Source organism: Podarcis raffonei, chromosome 16 (genome assembly GCF_027172205.1).
Source record: "Podarcis raffonei isolate rPodRaf1 chromosome 16, rPodRaf1.pri, whole genome shotgun sequence".
NCBI lineage: Eukaryota > Metazoa > Chordata > Lepidosauria > Squamata > Lacertidae > Podarcis > Podarcis raffonei.
The window spans coordinates 26016364-26034895 of NC_070617.1; the positions used below are offsets into that span (position 1 = coordinate 26016364).

At 47.0% G+C, this 18532-nt stretch overlaps 1 protein-coding gene across 7 annotated transcripts in view; it reads right to left on the bottom strand.

Moving 5' to 3' along the window:
• The window catches only part of MSI1 (musashi RNA binding protein 1), a 62890-nt gene that overhangs the window by 41309 nt on the left and 3049 nt on the right, over nt 1-18532 (bottom strand). The gene's annotated exons all lie outside the window — the stretch shown is intronic.

Genomic DNA, 18532 nt, shown 5'->3' on the forward strand with positions numbered 1-18532 from the left:
TCTCACAATGGCCAACCAGATGCCCCAAAGGGAAACCTGCAAGCAGGATTCAAGCACAAGAGTATTCTCCCCTCCTGTGGTTTCCAGCTACTGGCATTCAGAAGCATTATTGCCTCTGACCGTGGAGGCAGAGCATAGCCATCTTGGCTAGTAACCATTGATGACCCATGAATTGCTCTTATCCTCTTTTAAAGACATCCAAGTTGGTGGCCATTGCTGGCTCCTGTGGAAGCGAGTTCCATAGTTTCACTATGTGCTACATGAAGAAGCCCTTTCTTTTATCTGCCCTGTATCTTCCAACATGTAGCTTCCTCCACCACCCAAAGATCCCAGGGGAATCTATTTATTAAGTATATTTTTAGCACTCCGTTCATCACATAATCTCAGGGGGGAGTAACATCATCAATTCTGGAGAATTAAGAGCAGGCAACAGAGAAAGACCACAGTGCTAAAATTTCAATGATAAAAATACACATACAGCCTCCCGCCGGTTCCAAAATTGCAGCTAACATCCCACAGATACCCAGGCAAGCAGATAGGTCTTTCAACTAAATTGGGCTTTCCCAGACCCCTGAGTTCATTGACTCCTTGATGAGCTTACAAAGTTACCATCAACTCCAGCCCATCAACTTACATCCATTCTTAGGGATGTAAACAAAATAAAACAAGAAATATCAATGTTTACATCAATATTTATAAATCATAGATCACTATCATACTAGGAATAATGAAAAGTAAAAAAAATAGGGAAGTAAAGCAAGTAAAAATAATAACAATATCACTCTGACAGTGCCCACACCCCTTATTTCAGAAGCTCTTAATTCCTAATTAAAATTTTCCAAACAAAACCTTTTAGGCCCTTGTTGATCCGTAGGTCTTTATCCACCCCCTGCACAATCCCATCGACCCCAGGGGGTCGATATTGACTATTACAGGATAGCCAAACTAAACTGAAGATTCTGAAAGGTTTTAGAGGCATTAATGGAAAACAACAGGAGGCAAGAGGGTTCTTGTGCTTGGGTCCTTCTTGCAGGCATCTGGTTGGTTATTATGGGAACAGGATGCTAGACTAGAAGGGGGATTGGCCCAATCCAGCAGGATCTTCTGATGTTCTTATTCTTGCTTACAGCACCATAGTCCTTCATTGGAGAATGACACAGCGCATAGTTCAGCTATGGAATTCACTCCCACAAGAGAGGAAGTGATGGGCACTGATTCGGATGCTTTAAAAAGAGGATTAGACAATACAGGTCTTGTTCAGGGACAACCTGCTCACCTCACTCCTTGGGCATCTCTTCTGATGATCCATTCCATTTAGCTGCATACCTTAGGAATCTGCATGTTGTTGAATGTTGAAGAGCCTTTATTCTGGTCAGATTTAATGTTTTTCTACCCCAAATACTTTGGGGCAGGTATGCGGGGCATCCCTCTTTCCTTAGAACTAGGAGGCATAGAACATGTCCTTCTGTTCTGTAACTTTGCTAGTTTACAACCTGCCTCGCTGTCCATCAATCACCCTGCCTGAACTGACAGAACTGGTCTCAGAGGGAGTGTTGCAGACTCCCAGACTGCTGGTTTGGGGGGCACATCAACATCCATGCCAAGGCGACTGGCTCTGGGGTAGTTCAGGACTTCATGGCTGCCATGACGACCATGGGGCTGTGCCAACCTGTCACCAGCCCAACACACATGGCAGGCCACACTCTGGACCTTGTTTTCTCAACTGGGCAGGAATTGGGTGATCTGAAAGTAGGGGATATTGACACCAGTCACTTGTCGTGGTCAGATCATTTCCTGCTGAGATTTAGGTTTTCAGTATCGGGTCAGGGACTTTATTAGGATGGTCCATCCTTTGAGGTTGATGGATCCAATGGATTTCCAGATGGCTCTAGGGGATTTCTGGCAGATGTGATTGGTGCTCTGGCCAATCTCTGGAAGATCCAAGTGGCTTGGGCCAATGACCCTCTCCCACTTCATGGAGCCTGTTTGGTTCCTTAGTATATTCCAGAGCTTACGGCGAGGAAACAAAGCTGGGAGATGACTTGAATGCAAATGGAGGAAAACTCCAGTCGAAGGTAAGCCAACACTGGTGAAAGCTCTTCGAGCCAGAAAAGAAGGCATACGTTGCTGTGTCCTTTGCATTCTCACTGTGCTGTCCAGCAGAGCTTTTGCAGGTAGTGTGGGGCCTTTGTCATTCCGGCTCAAAGAAGGTGGCAGAACCAATGGTAGCTCACTGAGTTTGTTTGCAGAGCATTTTGAAGATAAATTCGTTGCATCCTCCAAGGATCATGACTCCACTGTTACAGCAAATGAATCTTGAGGAGTCTAGAGCACTGTCTAGTCCTGTTATGCTGGATGACTTTCAGTTAGTAGGGCTCAAGGATGTGGACATGGTGCTTGTAATCAGTCAGGGCAACCACTTGCACTCTGGACCCTTGCCCCACTTGACTGATAAAAACTAGAAGGGAAGACAACTCTAACTCAGACAGAGACAGTTGTTCCAGAAGGATGGGAGCTTGTCTGATCTTGATGGGGTTAAACTTCCTCTGAAGGAGTAGCAGACGCAGCTTAGGGGTACTTTTGGATCGGTTGTCCACTCTAAGTTCAGCATCACTTCCTTCCAATCGCGGAACTGTTTCTAAGTCAGCTCATCATGATAAGAACTGCTGTTTAAGAACTGGTGCCCAAGTTTGCTTATTTTTTCCTCTCTTCCCTCTGTGTCCCTTTCCCTTCGGGTGTTGTGCCTTGTAGACTGTAAGCCGGCGGGCAAGAACTGTCTTGTTTTTAATTGATTGTATGTGAGCCATTCTGGGAGCCTTTTTGGCTAAGGAGCAGGGTGAAAATGGTTTAAACAAACAAACAAACAAACAGAGGCTGGTGCTTGCAAACAACAGGTTCAGCTCAGTGCGAAGCTGGAACAATCCTGTGGGTTCCTTCACTCCCTTCGGACCACCAGTTCAGCAAACTCCAAAGGATTAAAGAGTGGGGGGGACTACCTTACTGTAGACATCCTGCTTCCCACTCCCCCTCATTTATTTTCCTGTCTCCTTTCCTTTCGCTTATGGTGCAGAATTCAGGCCCTTCAGAGCCATTCCAAATTGCTGCAAAGTCTTGCCATGCTTCCCCTCTCAAATTTTGTTATGATTTGCATCAGGGGGCACAGATAGGAGCTGGATTTTCTAAGTTCACTCTCACTGGTAGTTTATGGTAGTCGAAGTGGTGCCCTCCAGGTGTTGCTGGACTGCAATTCCCATCATTCTTAGCTACTGCCCATGCTTGCTGCTGGGGCTGCTGGGAGTCCAAAACATCTGGACGGCATCAAACATCTGGTGAAGGCTGCCATGCATCCTTGTCTGTGAGGAAGTGCTACAGAAATCAATGGTGCTTATGCTGCAATAGTGTTTTAACTGATTTACAGAGTAATCCTATATCAGGAAGGAGAAGCTGTGCATCAGAAATGCTACCTTCCCTAGCATTGTGGGGTTTCCTGGAAAATTTTGAATAAAAAACTTGCCAGAATCAGAAACTGTTGCATTTTGGCTTATTCACTGGGTTTATGTTTAATACAAACAATCAAACTCAGAAAGTATGCCGCATTAATTTATCCACCATATAAAAGTATCGTATTCTTCAAATAACCATAAGTATTTGAACAGGGATATTTGATTGGGGGGGGGGGACACTTGATACGCTACACTAGCAGGTACTGGATGAAGGGCTATAAGATCTGGTGGATGCTACACTGATGGAATACCAGGCCTGCTGCCCCCATGACAGATGCACCAGTGGGACTGCCCAGGTATGCCAGCAGGACATTCCACAGGTGCAGACATTCTACCAAAGATCCACCTGTGGGGTGCCTAAAATTTATGCTGTAGCTGACGCTACACCAACCTGGCACCCTCCATATGTTTTGGACTAGAACTCTCATCAGACCCAACTAGCATGTAGTCCAAAACATCTGGAGGGCACCAGGTTGATGAAGGCTGCTACACTATACCCTCAACATCATCATAGGGTATCTTTACAAGAAACCAGGACATGACACAAGTAGAGGCTTACCGAGGCTCCCTTGGCAAGGAGCTGTTTCAGCCCTGCCCCCCATCACTTGTGACCAGATTCCTCTACCAAGGCACCCAGAGGAGACTGTGTCCCTTCCCAGCTACCCAGAACAGCCGAGGAGCAGCCCAGGGAGCACACGGGCAGGCTCCTAGGCACTCTTGAGCCAGAGTGGTGAGGCATAATTTTTTCACACACCCCTGGGCCTGAGCCATTGGCAGGTCCAACCTAACCAACCCCTAGATACACCCCTGAACGTAAGACATGTATTTCCCCCTGGCTTCAGGAGAGGGGATAAGAATAGCCACCCCCACAATGATGTAAGGACCCTGACCCAGGGATGACCCTGCGCACGCCTCCGAATGCACAATAGGCTATGGTGCAATTCAAGACCCAATTGCAATACAGCATTCATAGCACCAATATATAAAAAGCCCACACAGAGTGATGTCCTGTATGCTCTTGCTCTCTCCCTCGTGCCACACACAGAGCACACAAGGAGGAACTCTGGTGATGGACACCAGAGGAAAGAGAACACTTAGCACCAAGCCACCTGGCTCCAGACCAGGAATTGGGCACGTTGCAAATGCTTCTCTCCCTACAACGCTTGCTGGGTGACTCCAGGCGTAATACACTCATCAGGAACTCCAGTCTTAAAGCTGGGGGAGCCAGGACAGAGCACCCGGCCCCACTGCTTAGTAAGGGAAGGGGGCAGCCACATTGCAAAGTCTGGCAGCACTCCCACTTTGTACCATAGTCTCCACGATCACACTCCAAAAAAACCACCTTTGCCATATGAGAGTGTTGTGACTTGCTCCAAGACTCTTCCCCCTGCCATGACAGGCAGACAGTGTGTACCTTACCCACAGGGCAGGTATCCCACATATGCAAGTGAACTCTCAGTCGGCAAAGACCACACAGTTTGCTACAACCATTGCTACTCCCGGTTGGACTTTTGCGCGTGCACTTTTTGCAGAACTGTAGTACTGGAAGGGATTGCAAGGGTCATTCTAGTCCAACCCCCTGCAAAGCAGGAGTCGCAGCTAAAGAATCCCTGACAGATGGCCATCCAGCCTGTTTAAAAACCTCCAACAAAGGAGAGTCCACTACCTTCCAAGGGTATCCTTGTGAAACAGCTCTGGCCATCAGAAAGTTCTTCCTAATGTTTAATTGGAATCTTTGTCATTTGAATCTATCATTTCGAGTCCTACCCTCTGGAGCAGCAGAAAACAAACTTGCTCCATTTTCCACGTGACAGCCCTTGAGATATTTTAAGATGGCTATTATATCACCCCGTTGCCTTCTTCAGGCTAAACATACCCAGTTCCCTCAACCATTCCTCATAAGGCTTGGTTTCCAAACCCTTGATCGTCTTTGTCACCCTCCTCTGCACGTGTTCCAGCTTTCAGTATCTTAAACTGTGGTACCCAAGACTCCACGTGGGGTCTGACCAAGGCAGAATTCTTTTGCCCAGGAAAATCACAGCCTCGAACCAGGGAATAGAAGAGGCAGCCAGAACAGTGGCTATCACTCATATCTGTTCACACACCTGCCCGTCTTATTGCAATCTTGTTCGGTGTTTCCGTGCGCTGCTCTGGTTTGCCAGAAGTGGCTTAGTCATACTGGCCACATGACCTGTATGCCAGCTCCCTCGGCCGATAAAGCGAGATGAGTGCCGCAACCCCAGAGTCGGTCACGACTGGACCTAACGGTCAGGGGTCCCTTTACCTTTTTTTAAAGGCACCTTTTACACCAATTCCTAATGTCGCTGTGGCCATAAATTTCAACAGGTCTGAGTATGACTAACTCTGGATATCACCCAGACTTGGCATGTAAAGGCAGGGATGTGTAAACATCTTCAGCCAGAGGGCCGCATTCCCCAGCTGGCAACCTTCCAAGGGCCACATGCCAACAAAGGCACAGCAACAGATGCGACGCTGAAAGTACCTGCTACCAACAGTGCCCAACTAGTCAGAGTTGAAAGATCTGCAGTGGCTTCTCACCCATTTTCAAGGTTCTTGTACTAGTGTACAAACCCCCTGAGCAGCTTTGGATACACCTTAAGGCAGGGGTTTTCAACCAGTGTGCCATGGCACCTTGGAGTGCCTTGAATGATGGTCAGGGGAGCCACAGGCAACACTGGCCTCTGTTCCTCTTTCCTTCCCTCCTTCCTCTGATGTCCTCTTGTGTCTCTGCCTCCCAAAGACTTGTGTGGCTGTTTGTGCAACAGCCCTGGCTACAAGCTCCCCAGGCAAATGGTACCTCTGGGGCTGGTCAGGGTGTGCTGGTTGCCAGGAGCTGAGGCGGCTTTAGGGTAAGTAAGCAAGCAAGCAAGCAAGCAAGCAGGTGAGGGATCCCAGCCAGCCAATCCTCCAGCCCTTGCTGCTGGGAATGACAGACAAATCCCAGGCCCCTGTGGGGCAGCGTGAGAAGGCACCTCTCTTTGGGGTGGGGTGGGGCAGCAGCAGCGGCTGCCCAGAAGACTCCCAAGAAGAAGGGAGAGGAGAGGAGAGGAGAGGGGAGGAGAGGAGAGGAGAGGAGAGGAGAGGGAAAGATCACCACCTGAAACCAGGGAGAATCACTGTCGGTCAAGGTAGACAATGCTGAGTTAGAGGACCAGTGGTCTGACTTGGAATGAAGCAGCTTTATTCTAGAACCTTTATTTTCAGGGGCAAGACCATAAGTTAGCGGTAGAGCATCTGCTTTACCAGCAGAAGGTCTCAGATGAGATCTCTGGCAGCATCTCCAGGTGAGGCTGGAAACAGTCCCGTCTGAAACACTGGAGAGCCTCTGCTAGTCAGTGTCACATTGAGCTACATGGACCAGCTGCAATAGGCAGCTTCCTATGTTTCCTTCCACTATGAATATTGCTCTAACGTCCTACTTCCTATTTTGAATTTTGTAGGTTTTGTACGCAAATAGCTGCCTCTGGATGTTCACAGGTAGGGAAGCAGCCTTGCCCTGCTTCTTCATCCCTATCATCAGGTCCATCAGAGCTGCAGTGCTCCTGTCAACAGGGGATTGGTCCATCTAGCTACTGTGGCCAGGAGCCGTTAAATTACGCCTATCCCCCACGGATTTGCCTAATCCTTTGTTTAAAACCAGCATCCAGGCGTACCGCCAAAAACACATAGCTTGGCAAGGAGACCCCATCAGTCAATTGTGTGCAGAGGGGAAGAAGTAGGTTGCTCTGTGCCCCTTTCCTCAATAAGTTTTCACAAGTGGCCAGCTACTGTGAGAGGAGAAACGGAGTCGCCTTCCACTCGCCACACCATTGAGTTTAGACACCTTTACCCCACCCCAAAATTATCATTTCCCTGCCCCTAAACTAAAGAACTCCACACTTGCTGCCCTCGAAGTGTTTTGCATTACAGTTCCCATCAACCCCAGCCTACAAGCCATATGTTGCTGAGGGTGATGGAGGTTGTAGCCCAAAACACCTGGAGGCTGCCAGGTTGGCAAAAGGCTGCTGCACCACCTCTCCTTGTACAGAAGACGCTCCAATGCTCTTCAATCATTTCTGTGTTTCACCAGGGCCACCTCTGCTCCCGTTCATCCCTGAATGCTTATAATCACACAAGCACACCCTTGTTCAGGGAGGGCTGGCAGGGAGGGAGAATAGGTAGGAGACAAGTTTCTAAAACACATAACAAACAAAAACACACTCAATCCCTTTGCATTGTGGCGTTAGCAAAAGCCCACAGTGAGTTTCCAAGGCCTCGCGGGACAGCAGGAGGCTGATGGAAGATACCAAGCACAAACAATTGTCCCCTGTCTTGTTCAGTTCCCAGCCAGAGACATTCAGCTCCTGCCAAGAAGATACTCCCCTATTTCAACAAAAGTTAACCCAGGCCTTCCTTTTCCCAGCACAATTCACTAGGCAGAAAAGAGAGGCTGCTTGCTGTAAGCTGGGTGAGGCCGGCTGTTATTCAAATTATGCAGCTAGACCGTCTGGCTAGCAAGTGTTGGAGGAAAACTGAGGCTGGAAGGGTTTTTCTTTTCCTTTTTTTTTTTAAAAAAAGGGGCTAGAGAAGGTGTAACTAGAAGTGAGCAAGTTATTTAAGAAGTGGGAACAATACAGGGTGTGTTTGGAGTCAGAACCCGTAAAAACAGAAGCAAAGAATATAAAGAACCCCAAGAGAGAAAAGAGGAAGGTTGTGTTTGATGCTCCCGAGAAGCAAACAGCATTTTTTTTGTAAAAACTGTACAGGAAACGGCTGTCAGGTTGGACAGCCTGCTTCAGCCTGGCAAAGCGTTACTCAACTCTTTCGCGCCTGATCATTTATCATATTATCTTACAGAGCTCATGTATCACCTGCATTGGTTACCTTATTTGATCCTGGGTTAAACTTAAAAGCACCAATATTCAGCTACAATATTCATCCCCACTAGGGCATGAAGTTCACTATGTGTGACCTTGCAGAGGGGGTAGTTGATGCCTCTCAGCCTAGCCTACCCCACAGGGTCGTTGTGGGAATTAAATGAGGAGCGGGGGGACAATGTATACTAGCCTGTGCTCCATGGAGAAAAAAGTGGGGTGTAAACACAATAAAATAAAAAAGTAAATTCAAACGCCCTTGGGCCTATCCAGACATCCTTTTCACTGGACGCTCCTGACGACACCTGCTCATGAGTTATTAGGTTATTTACCACACTTGCATCCTACCTTTTTCTCCAAGGAGCTCAAGGTGGTGTACATAGTTATCCTCACTACAACCCTGTGAAGTGGGCACAGGCTGGGAGTGGGTGACTGGCCCCCAAGGTCACACCCTGTGAGCTTCACGGCTGCGTGGGAATTTGAACCCTGCTCTCTTCCAATTCCTAGTCCAACACTCTTAACCACACAATGGCGCGGGAAAATTTATACACAATCCCACATTTGACACTGTTTGTGTCTGCAAAAGCTTCTGTTTTGTTTCCAGTTGGTGCATCTCCTGTTAAAGGCCCATAGAAGATGTAGTCCCAAGAAACATCTGGGAGGCTAAAGGTTTTACACACAGCTGCAAGATCACCTTACACACACACCCATATGCCTAGTCAACTGGCTTTAATCTGCGGAACTGGTACTGTTAACAGGTGCACATAATATTCTGTTTTTAAACTATCAAGCAGTATATAATTTTTATGAAACAAGTATGTTTCATAAACACAGGGATTCTAATTAGCTGACACTGCTAACAACTGTTCACAAAACTTGCCCTCCATGAATCTGTCTGGCTCAAGGACTGCCAGCACAGTTCCCTCCTGTCATGAGTCTGCTGCAAAAGATGCCTTGGAGAGGGCAGCCGGATGCGGAAGACGAATGGGGAGAGACTGGGGAGCTGGAGCTGGATGACTCACTGTGAGGCTCCTAGCAAACTTGTGGAGGATAGATAGGGACCTCAGTCGGTGACTGACCCTGAGAAGGAGCCCAGTGGGCTGAGAGAGGGAGTTTGGGCCCAAGCCGGCTGATGGAAGAACCTTCTTCCTCCAAGACACTAGATATCCCAAGCCCAAAACGACCTGCAATGAAGCCATCCCTGGTGCTGCCTCTTGTCATTGAACAGCCCCTCCCGCCTGGAGAGGCAACTTAAAGATCAATGCAAAGCCAGTCCTGATGTCACTCCCATCTCCAAGGATATGGTGGAGTCAGCACCAGTGAGAAGATGCCTCGCAAAGCCGACCTGCTCATAGGAGTGCCCATTTGTTTGCCCAGACCCGGGACTTGGGATGTTTGCTGTGCATACAGTATTAGAAACTCAGATATACAGTGGCACCTCAGGTTAAGTACTTAATCCGTTCTGGAGGTCCGTTCTTAACCTGAAACTGTTCTTAACCTGAAGCACTTTAGCTAATGGGGCCTCCCGCTACTGCCACGCCGCCACTGCGTGATTTCTGTTCTCATCCTGAAGCAAAGTTCTTAACCCGAGGTACTATTTCTGGGTTAGCCGAGTCTGTAACCTGAACCTACGTAACCCGAAGTACCACTGTATAAGCTAGGCATCAAATGGCTCCTTAAACCAGGTTACAGTCGCCAAAACAGAATGCCTAGCTGCAATTTTGGGGCCAGATGGCTCAAAAGTCGTACTTTTCAATATGACTTTTTAGTTCCTGAAATTCATTCTGATTGTGCAGATAAAATGTAACGGATAGAATTCTACAGGATATATTGCTGTCATATGAAAACAGGCAAGATCCAAGGATCCCCAGGCACGCACCACCAGATGGTGGAGACATCGGGTGACATCCTGGCGCCTGGGCATCTCCACTTGGTTGCAAGTGCCAAGAGCCAGGTGCAAAATGTGCCTGGAGTCTGGTGAATTTCAAACGCTGCTGTGCAGATAGCCTTTTGAAGCCCCATGCCTCTGATGTACCTGGTGTACCTGTTGAACCTGACTTTTCGCATTAAAGCCTTTGGCAGAAACAGTGCTGAGAGTTCCCAGTCTTCATCCCGCGGTGAGAGCCAACACTTCTGTTGGACTACAGTTACTCCCGCAAGCCCCAGTCAGGATGGCCAAAGGTCAGGAATAATGGGAGGTTTAGAGCCAGCAACACCTGGAGGGGAACCATATTGGCTACTACTGGCTCAGCTCTTTCTCAGGGTCACCTGATCCGATTGCAGCAAAGTCTAGAAATTTAAGTTGGGCATTTAGTTACAAACAGATTATGAAAAGTGAAGGCCAGATTTAAAACATAAAGGTTATATCAGGTTAAGCACCAAGTTGGTAGCCACAGGCAACAAGGAATTGCATGCAGGTGAGTGAATGATGTCCTGTGCAGATGTGTGGGCAGGCCAGCATAGAAACCAATGAGGTTCAGGACGGGAGGAGTGGAGCCCCTCCTCCACAAGCCCAGCACAGAAATTCAGCTCTCTGTCTGGTTACTGTTTTTTTGCAGGCTAGTAACTTTCATAACTTATTTGCAAGGCTGGCCAAACTTCCCTCCCTCTCCTTCCTTTCTCCAAAAAATACCTCCATGCAAACCAGGGCCGAGGGAGAAGTTATTCACCTCCCAGCTAAGAGCAACCCTAATCATCATCATAATTGCTGTTAATATGTATGCAGCAGCGTTCCAGCATGCCTGGAGTTCTTTTGGACACATTATCTCAGGCGGCCTTACAACCAACCCCATAAACCTCCTATGACAGGCCAGCCAGTGCATTGCTTTAGCTGGGAACTGAAAGCAGAGGTTGGCTGCCCACAGTTCCTGAAATAAGTGCATTGAAGCAGCTCAACCCAGCCAGGTGGACACTCAGCAGAGACCCACAGGGCAGGAGGAAGGAACTTCTGCCCTCTCCCCTTGTATCTGACGGGGCACCCAAAACTGTGCATAAGAAGTGGAGATGTGAGCCAGGAAGCCACTGGTGCGAGTCATGCCTCCACCACTAGGTGGCATCAGAGAGGAATGACATCACACCCAAACGTCCTTCAGCCTGGTGCAGTGGTTAAGAGTGCCGGTCTAGGACCTGGGAGACCAGGGTTCAAATCCACATGCCATGTGAAGCTCACTGGGTGACCTTGGGCCAATCACAGCCTTTCAGCCTAACCTACCTCACAGGGTTGTTGTGGGGACTCAAATGACATGGGGGAGAATAGTTTATGCCACCTTGACCTCCTTGGAGAAAAAGATGGGATACAAATGTAATAATAAAAATAAAGCTACTAATATTTTGGGGGTGGGGTTCCTGCTTGCAGGAAAGGACTGGAGGGCAGGATGAGGTCCTTAACTCTTCGTCCTCTGACCAATCCTCCCTGCAAAACACCCCACAGCACGCATTTTTGGTCTGGCTTTTCCCTCGGGGTGGGGGATAAGACTCTCCAACCTGACAAGGCTATTGTAAGGGCAACTGAGTGAAGCACTCTCAATACCCCCAGAACCCTATATGTATGCACGGTTTTTAAAAAGGCACTTTATTGAACCAATACCCTTTGCTCTCACTTCTAATCATGAGGACTAGTGACCTTACAGGCGGGAGCCAAGGGCACAATCCGCTTCCTCTCAATCCTACTACCGCTCCAAACACTGTGTAATTACCGTTAAAGCCCATGTAACCACATTTAACTTGCTGGAATCATCCTCTGAGGTTATCTATTGCCAAAGCGATACCGTAGCCAAGCGGAGCCACAGAAGACACGTCGGCAAGACCTGCGGTGCCAGCTATGCTGCAAATTGCTTCACCCTGAATCCAAAATGCCCCACTTTCCTCCTGCCCCCTCAGCAATGGTTATCTTCCAGCCTAGCAAAGGTACCTATTAAGACTTAGCATTCGCGTAAACAGACCTCAGCGTGTTTCTACGTTGCTTACAAATAAAGGCCATTGAGGAAACACTGCACTTAAGTTTCTTCCACCTCAGAATCACTCCAGGCTCCTAGGGAGCAGGGGGAAATGCAGAGGCCAGCAGCCATCAGGGCTGGTTCACACAGGCTCATTCATCACTTCACAGCCACACTGAAAACTGAATGGGCTTGCTGAATGGTGAAACCGCATTTGGAATACTGTGTACAGTTGCGGCTCCCTCAACTCCAAAATGAGATTATAGAGTTGGACAAAGTTCAGAAAGGGACAACAAAAAATGATCAAGGGGATAGAGTCACATACACACACACACACCATTGAGGAAAGGTTGCAGGGTTTGGGACTTTTTAGAGAAAGAGAAAGAAAGAGGTGACATGATTTAAGTTTATAATAAGATACATGGCACAAAGAAAAGGTTTTTCTCCCTCTCTTATAACCTTAGAACTTATGGATGACCAATGAAGCTGGATGTTGGAAGACTCAGGACAAGGAAAAAAACAAAGGACTTCCTCATGCATAGTGGAACTATGGAACTCCCTCCCACAGGAGGCAGTGGTGGCCACCAACCTAGATGGCTTTATAAGAAGATTGGACAAATGGATAAAGCTATCAACAGCTACTAGCCATGATGGCTCTAATCTGCCTTCACAGTCAAAGGCAGCAATGCTTCCGAATACCCGTTGCTGGAAACTGCTGGAGGGGAGGCGGCTCTTGTGCTTGAATCCTGCTTACAGGTTTCCCATAGGCACCTGGTTGGCCACTGTGAGAACAGGATGCTGGACCAGATGGGCCACTGGCCTGATCCAGCAGCCTCTTCTTACGTTCTTATGAGCCGGAACAGATTCATCACCAGAGAGGAACGCCTACTTCGCCTGCTTGAGTTCAATTCTGCCTTTCAACAGGATCCCATTTGTACATGGGAAGCTGCCAACCAGTCAACTGGAGAGTAATCAAGTCACATGGGAAGCGTATGTGGACCTCAGGAGACACCTCCCAGACTAGGATCTCCAAAGTGGTCAATGGGACTGTGCAGTGGGTGATTAAAGACCCAGGGGTCAAAAGGGGGTCAGCAAGGGTCTAGCAGTGAAAAATAAGTTCACAGGGTATAGTGCAAAAAAGTTAATCAGGAACTATGAGCCTCAGAAATCAAGGGCATGTGCATGTACAGAGTGCACTTGCCAACGAGAAACCTCTATGATTAATAAGATGATTACACAATACAACACTACCGTCAGACCATGCTGCTAAAAAAAACCTGTATTGCTATTTCTTGACGTTATTTCACTTCCATTTCTAATTATATAGGTTGGGGGATAAGCAGTGTTCGAAACTAGCCAAGCGCCAGGTACGTTTTGCAACTGGCACGCGTCCAACTGTGATCAAATGGCAATCTTTGGGTGCCAGGTTGGCCACTGACATCTCCATCTGGTTGGCCCCTCCAGCTTTCATAAGTAGGTAATCAGAATAGCTTATTTATTGCCTTTATATCCCACCTTTTTCTCCAAGGACTACATGGTTCACCCTCCCTCCTCAATTAATCCCTACAATGTCCCTGTGAGGTAGGTTAAGATGCTATGACTGGACCAAAGTCACACTGTGAGCTTCATGACTACACCACACTAGCTCCCTAGAGTACTTCTGCTATGGGGCAGCTATATAAATTAAGTAGGTAGATAAATATGGGGAAAGCCAAATGTCACTTAGAGAAGGATCTGAAATATTTTCCTTGAAGCTTGAGTTTGTTTTATTTGATGTTTTAATGTGTCGTAAACTGCTGTAAGATTTTTTACTTTAAAATACAAAGCGTTACAGAAATGAAATTAGTAATAATAATAATAATAATAATAATAATAATAATAATAATAATAATAAATGCCACTGCAAAAAAGGTGACTAGACATTCCATTGTGGCTATTGCAACCTAGGTTTAAGATGCCATTTGCCAAATAGCTTCTATATCTGAGTTTCTAACACTGGGACAAGGACAGCTTAATAAGCTCATGAAAGCGGTCAATGAACTCAGATGTTTAGGTTTGGACCAGGGTTTCCCAAAGAGGGTTCAGAACTTGGTAGAAAAACCCAGGGCACTTCCAGTTTAAAAAGGATCAGGTAGGAGGTAAATGGGAATAGCTCTGGCTGAGACCCTAGAAAGCCACTATCAAGTCACAGAAGACCAGTCTTGGCCAACCTGATGCCCTTGGGATACAGGAAGAGGCCTTATACCAAGTCAGACCATTTGGGGTCCATGTACCTCAGTTCTGTCTACACTGGCTGGCAGGGGCTCTCCAGGGCTTCAGGCAGGCTTCTCTCCCAGCTCTACCTGGAGGTGATGAGGGTTGAATCTGGGACCTTCTGTGTGCAAAACAAATGCTCCACTGCTGAGCTACATCCCTACTCCAATGTTTCCTAAATACCAGGATTAGGATGGGTTAGATAACACAATATACACTTAACAAATAAATAGCACTGGAAACTTGCACCAACCTAAGACTGTGCACATGTTTTGAACAATGTTTTCAAACAGACTTTTTTATTTTAAAAAGGAGGAGAGTTTGATTGCTCTTATCTTTGTCTAATATCAGAAAAAGTGCTTTGTTGGTTTTTTAAAAAAAAGAGGAAGGAAGGAAGGAAGGAAGGAAGGAAGGAAGGAAGGAAGGAAGGAAGGAGCAGAGCTGTACTTGCAATAAAACAAGGCAAGGTGGCAGTTTCAGGGCACCATTAAAGTATGGGAGAGCCCATGTGGCGAGGTGGTTAAGAGTATTGGACTAGGACCTGGGAGACAAGGGTTTAAATCCCCACTAAGCTATGAAGCTCGCTGGGTGACCTTGGGGCAGTCACATTCTCCCAGCCCATCCTACCTCACAGGGTTGCTGTGGGAATTAAATGAGGAGGGGAAAGAGCCATTTACAACACTTTAGCTCTTTGGAGAAAAAGGTGGGATATAAATGCAAAATTAAATAAACACTGTGAAATTATTCTGCACACGCCTCGTTAGGAAAGATTTGATGGGGGCGGGAATCTGTGCTCTCCTGCAACTCCTATTCATTCCAATGGGGTGTGAGCAGGAGAATGTCCCAGAAGATGTGTGTGTGTGTGTGTAAGTAATGCCATTTAGATTTTCCATCTCAGGACCTGAAACACTGGCTGACCCAGGTGGGGTGGAAGGGCAGAGAAAGAGGATAGATAGCTTAGAAGGGTTTGAGCTCCAAACAAAAGAGGGTGGGTATTTTTTAAAAAGAGGGCTATCCTCTACTGAAATTGCTCCCCACAATTCCCGCCCTCCTCCCCCTCAACCCAGCAAAGCAGATGCATCAGGAGATTTCAATAGCCGGCCAACCACCCCCCCAATCTGTACAGCATGAGACCCCTTCTGTTCTCTCCCTCAGCTCACTTAACCCCTCCCCCCAACCGCTCCACCTCGAAGGGGAGGCCCCACAGCAAGGTTGTAAGAGACAAGAGGGAGAGGGAGAGACAGAGCACACTGTTCGGAGGAGGCAGAGAAAAGAATAGGGATCAGCGACCACAGCTTTCATCTCACTTTGTATCCCCAGGAAACTGTTCCCAAGGATTAGGCCAGCCGCCATGGATATTCATTCATCACTCACTCCTTTCTTTCAGGGGTGGGGTGACCTTGCTGCTCCCACAGAGATCCAGGATGGGCTTAGCTGATTAGGCACCGTAGCAAAGTTCAGAGGCAGGCTTTTCCTCAACCGAGTGCCCTCCAGCTGTTTTGGAATACAAATCCCATCAGCCCCAACCAGTCAGCTAAGGCTGATGGGAGTTGTAGTTCCGAACAGCTGGAGGGCACCCAGTTGGAGGCTGGTTTAGAGGAAGGGGAGATGGCCTGCCCCCCCCGAAATACCCTACTCTGCATACATACCCCAATAGGACTAGCTTTATTACAAGCCAATCCGACAGCAACCTCAGTGATTTAGGTGAGGATTACTTCCAAGTAGTAGACCATCATATCCTCTTCCCAAACTAACAGAGACTTTTGAAAGACTAACCCATTTAGCACAGCACAACTTGCGTGGCCTGCTACATTGTATCAAGTCTTTTTAACGGGTTAAAAAGAAAGAAAAAATAATGAAAACTTGTGCCGAACTTTCAGGATAAACTTTCATTACACTTTTAAGGAACACAGGGCACATGCATTCGGGAGAGAGAGGAGATTTCTGGACATGGTAAAGGGAACGATCCCCAGAAGAAAGACTCCCCCAGGCAGCCTCAAGGAAAGGTCTCCCTTTGGAATGCCTTCTGTTCACCTTGGATACTGAACTCTACCAGAAATTGGATTAAAACGGCACGCACTGTGACATTAGCCGCTGGCAAAGTTCTCTTTCGTAAGCCCCTCGCCCCAAAATGAAGGGGGACTGAATAGGTTCCCCTTTGTTTCTGTGGGTTTTGAGCAGAATTGTTCCTTTAAAAGTCATGCCCTGCAAGGGGGGGGGGAACGTTGTTTCCTCTAGGCAGAGTTCTAACCTTGAGCCCCATATCTCAGATTTCAACCACAGGAAAAATGACTTAAAAGTATCCTCAAGAAAAGGCTCCCAGCCACTGCAATCCAACACCAAAATGTGTATCCACATTCACAAACACCACCACCCCCCGCCCTGAAAAACTAAGAGTGGAAAACCAACGGTTTTGGGTTCAAGCCCGACACTGGGCAAAAGACGCATGCAATGCAGGGGGTTGGACTAGATGATGCTAGGGGTCCCCTTTTAACTCTACATTTCTATGATGCTATACTAAGATGCACTACAGGTCTCACAAACTGTTCAAAAGAGCACTCAACCCAGTTCTGGGTGACAACGGTTCAAATCAAAGATAAAGAACTATGCAACTTTTAGAAGTAATCCGAAGGCAGCCCCATATCAGGAAGTTTTCAATGCTTGCCATTTTATTATGTTTTTATATGTGCTAGAAGCTGCCCAGAGTGGCTGGGGAAACCAGCCAGATGGGTAGGATATAAATAGTAATAAAATTATTATTATTATTATTATTATTATTATTATTATTATTATTATTATTTCCCAACTTGAACAAAGACCTTTAGCTGAGCAAGCATTTTAAGTCCCTATTTAGGCCCCCAAAATTGGGGGGGAATCCAACTATTTGGGGTCCAGTCATTTTAAGGCCTATAGGTAGAAAACCCAATCTGAACATCCAAATTTGGAAAGTAGGGAGGGAATTTGATTTGGGTATTCTCATTTGGATTGTCCACCTCAGGGCCCCAAATCTACTTGGGCTAAGACACTAGTTGGATCCGGACTCAGCTCTCCGTTATTAGACAACCAAAGAGCCACCATATGTTGGGAATAGGAATGGAACAGCTGCGCTGGCTGTTGATCACTTCTATAGCCCACCCCCCTCCCCGCCTTCCTTCCTAGTTCTTTGCTTCCAGACCTGCTACTTTCCTCTGCACACACCCCAGAGCAAGTCTTCTTGCTTGCTGAACATGCAAATAGGCTTGAGGGGAGGGTGACAATTGGTGAAATATGTCAGAAAGTCATTTATGTAGTTCCTAGGAGGAGGGGATTTGCCAAGGGGGTAGGGTGACTCCCAGGTGAAAGGTTGCAGATTCCCCAAACATACTCTTCCCACCTCAGTTTTCTTGTGGTACCGCTCCCAACCAAACGGCAAAGGGACACAAGAGATAACTTTTAAACATTTAGGTAAATTAAGTGTACAAGATCCCCAATTTCACAAGAGAGAGAGAGAGAAGCCCCCAAAGCACCTGTTGGTCATCAAAAAGACCCCCACTTTAAAACAGATACTTATCAAAGTTCACCACTGAACTTTGGGACTTGGCAATCATGGAGAAACTAACGTGCCTCTTTAAGCTGCTCAGAAACACGAAGACAACAGACTAATGCTCAACAACTTTGGAATGACTTTATTTCTTACATTAAATCAGGAAGATGGTGAGAGACAAGTCCCAGCCCAGACAGACACAGATGCACATGAAAGCTTCATTCTGATTTGTAACAGGAGTTAGGAGATGCTACTTTTAAAAATAGTCCCCAAGGTGACCTAAATGTTAGAGAAACGCAAAAGAGATATATACTCTAGAAATCCTTCTCCTCACCTGCACCTGGGATTTGAAATTATCATGCATCACTATATATAGCTATACTGTTTAGATGTATTTATTGCTGCATATGTTATTTTGGAAAATTACTGGTTTCTTATAATAAA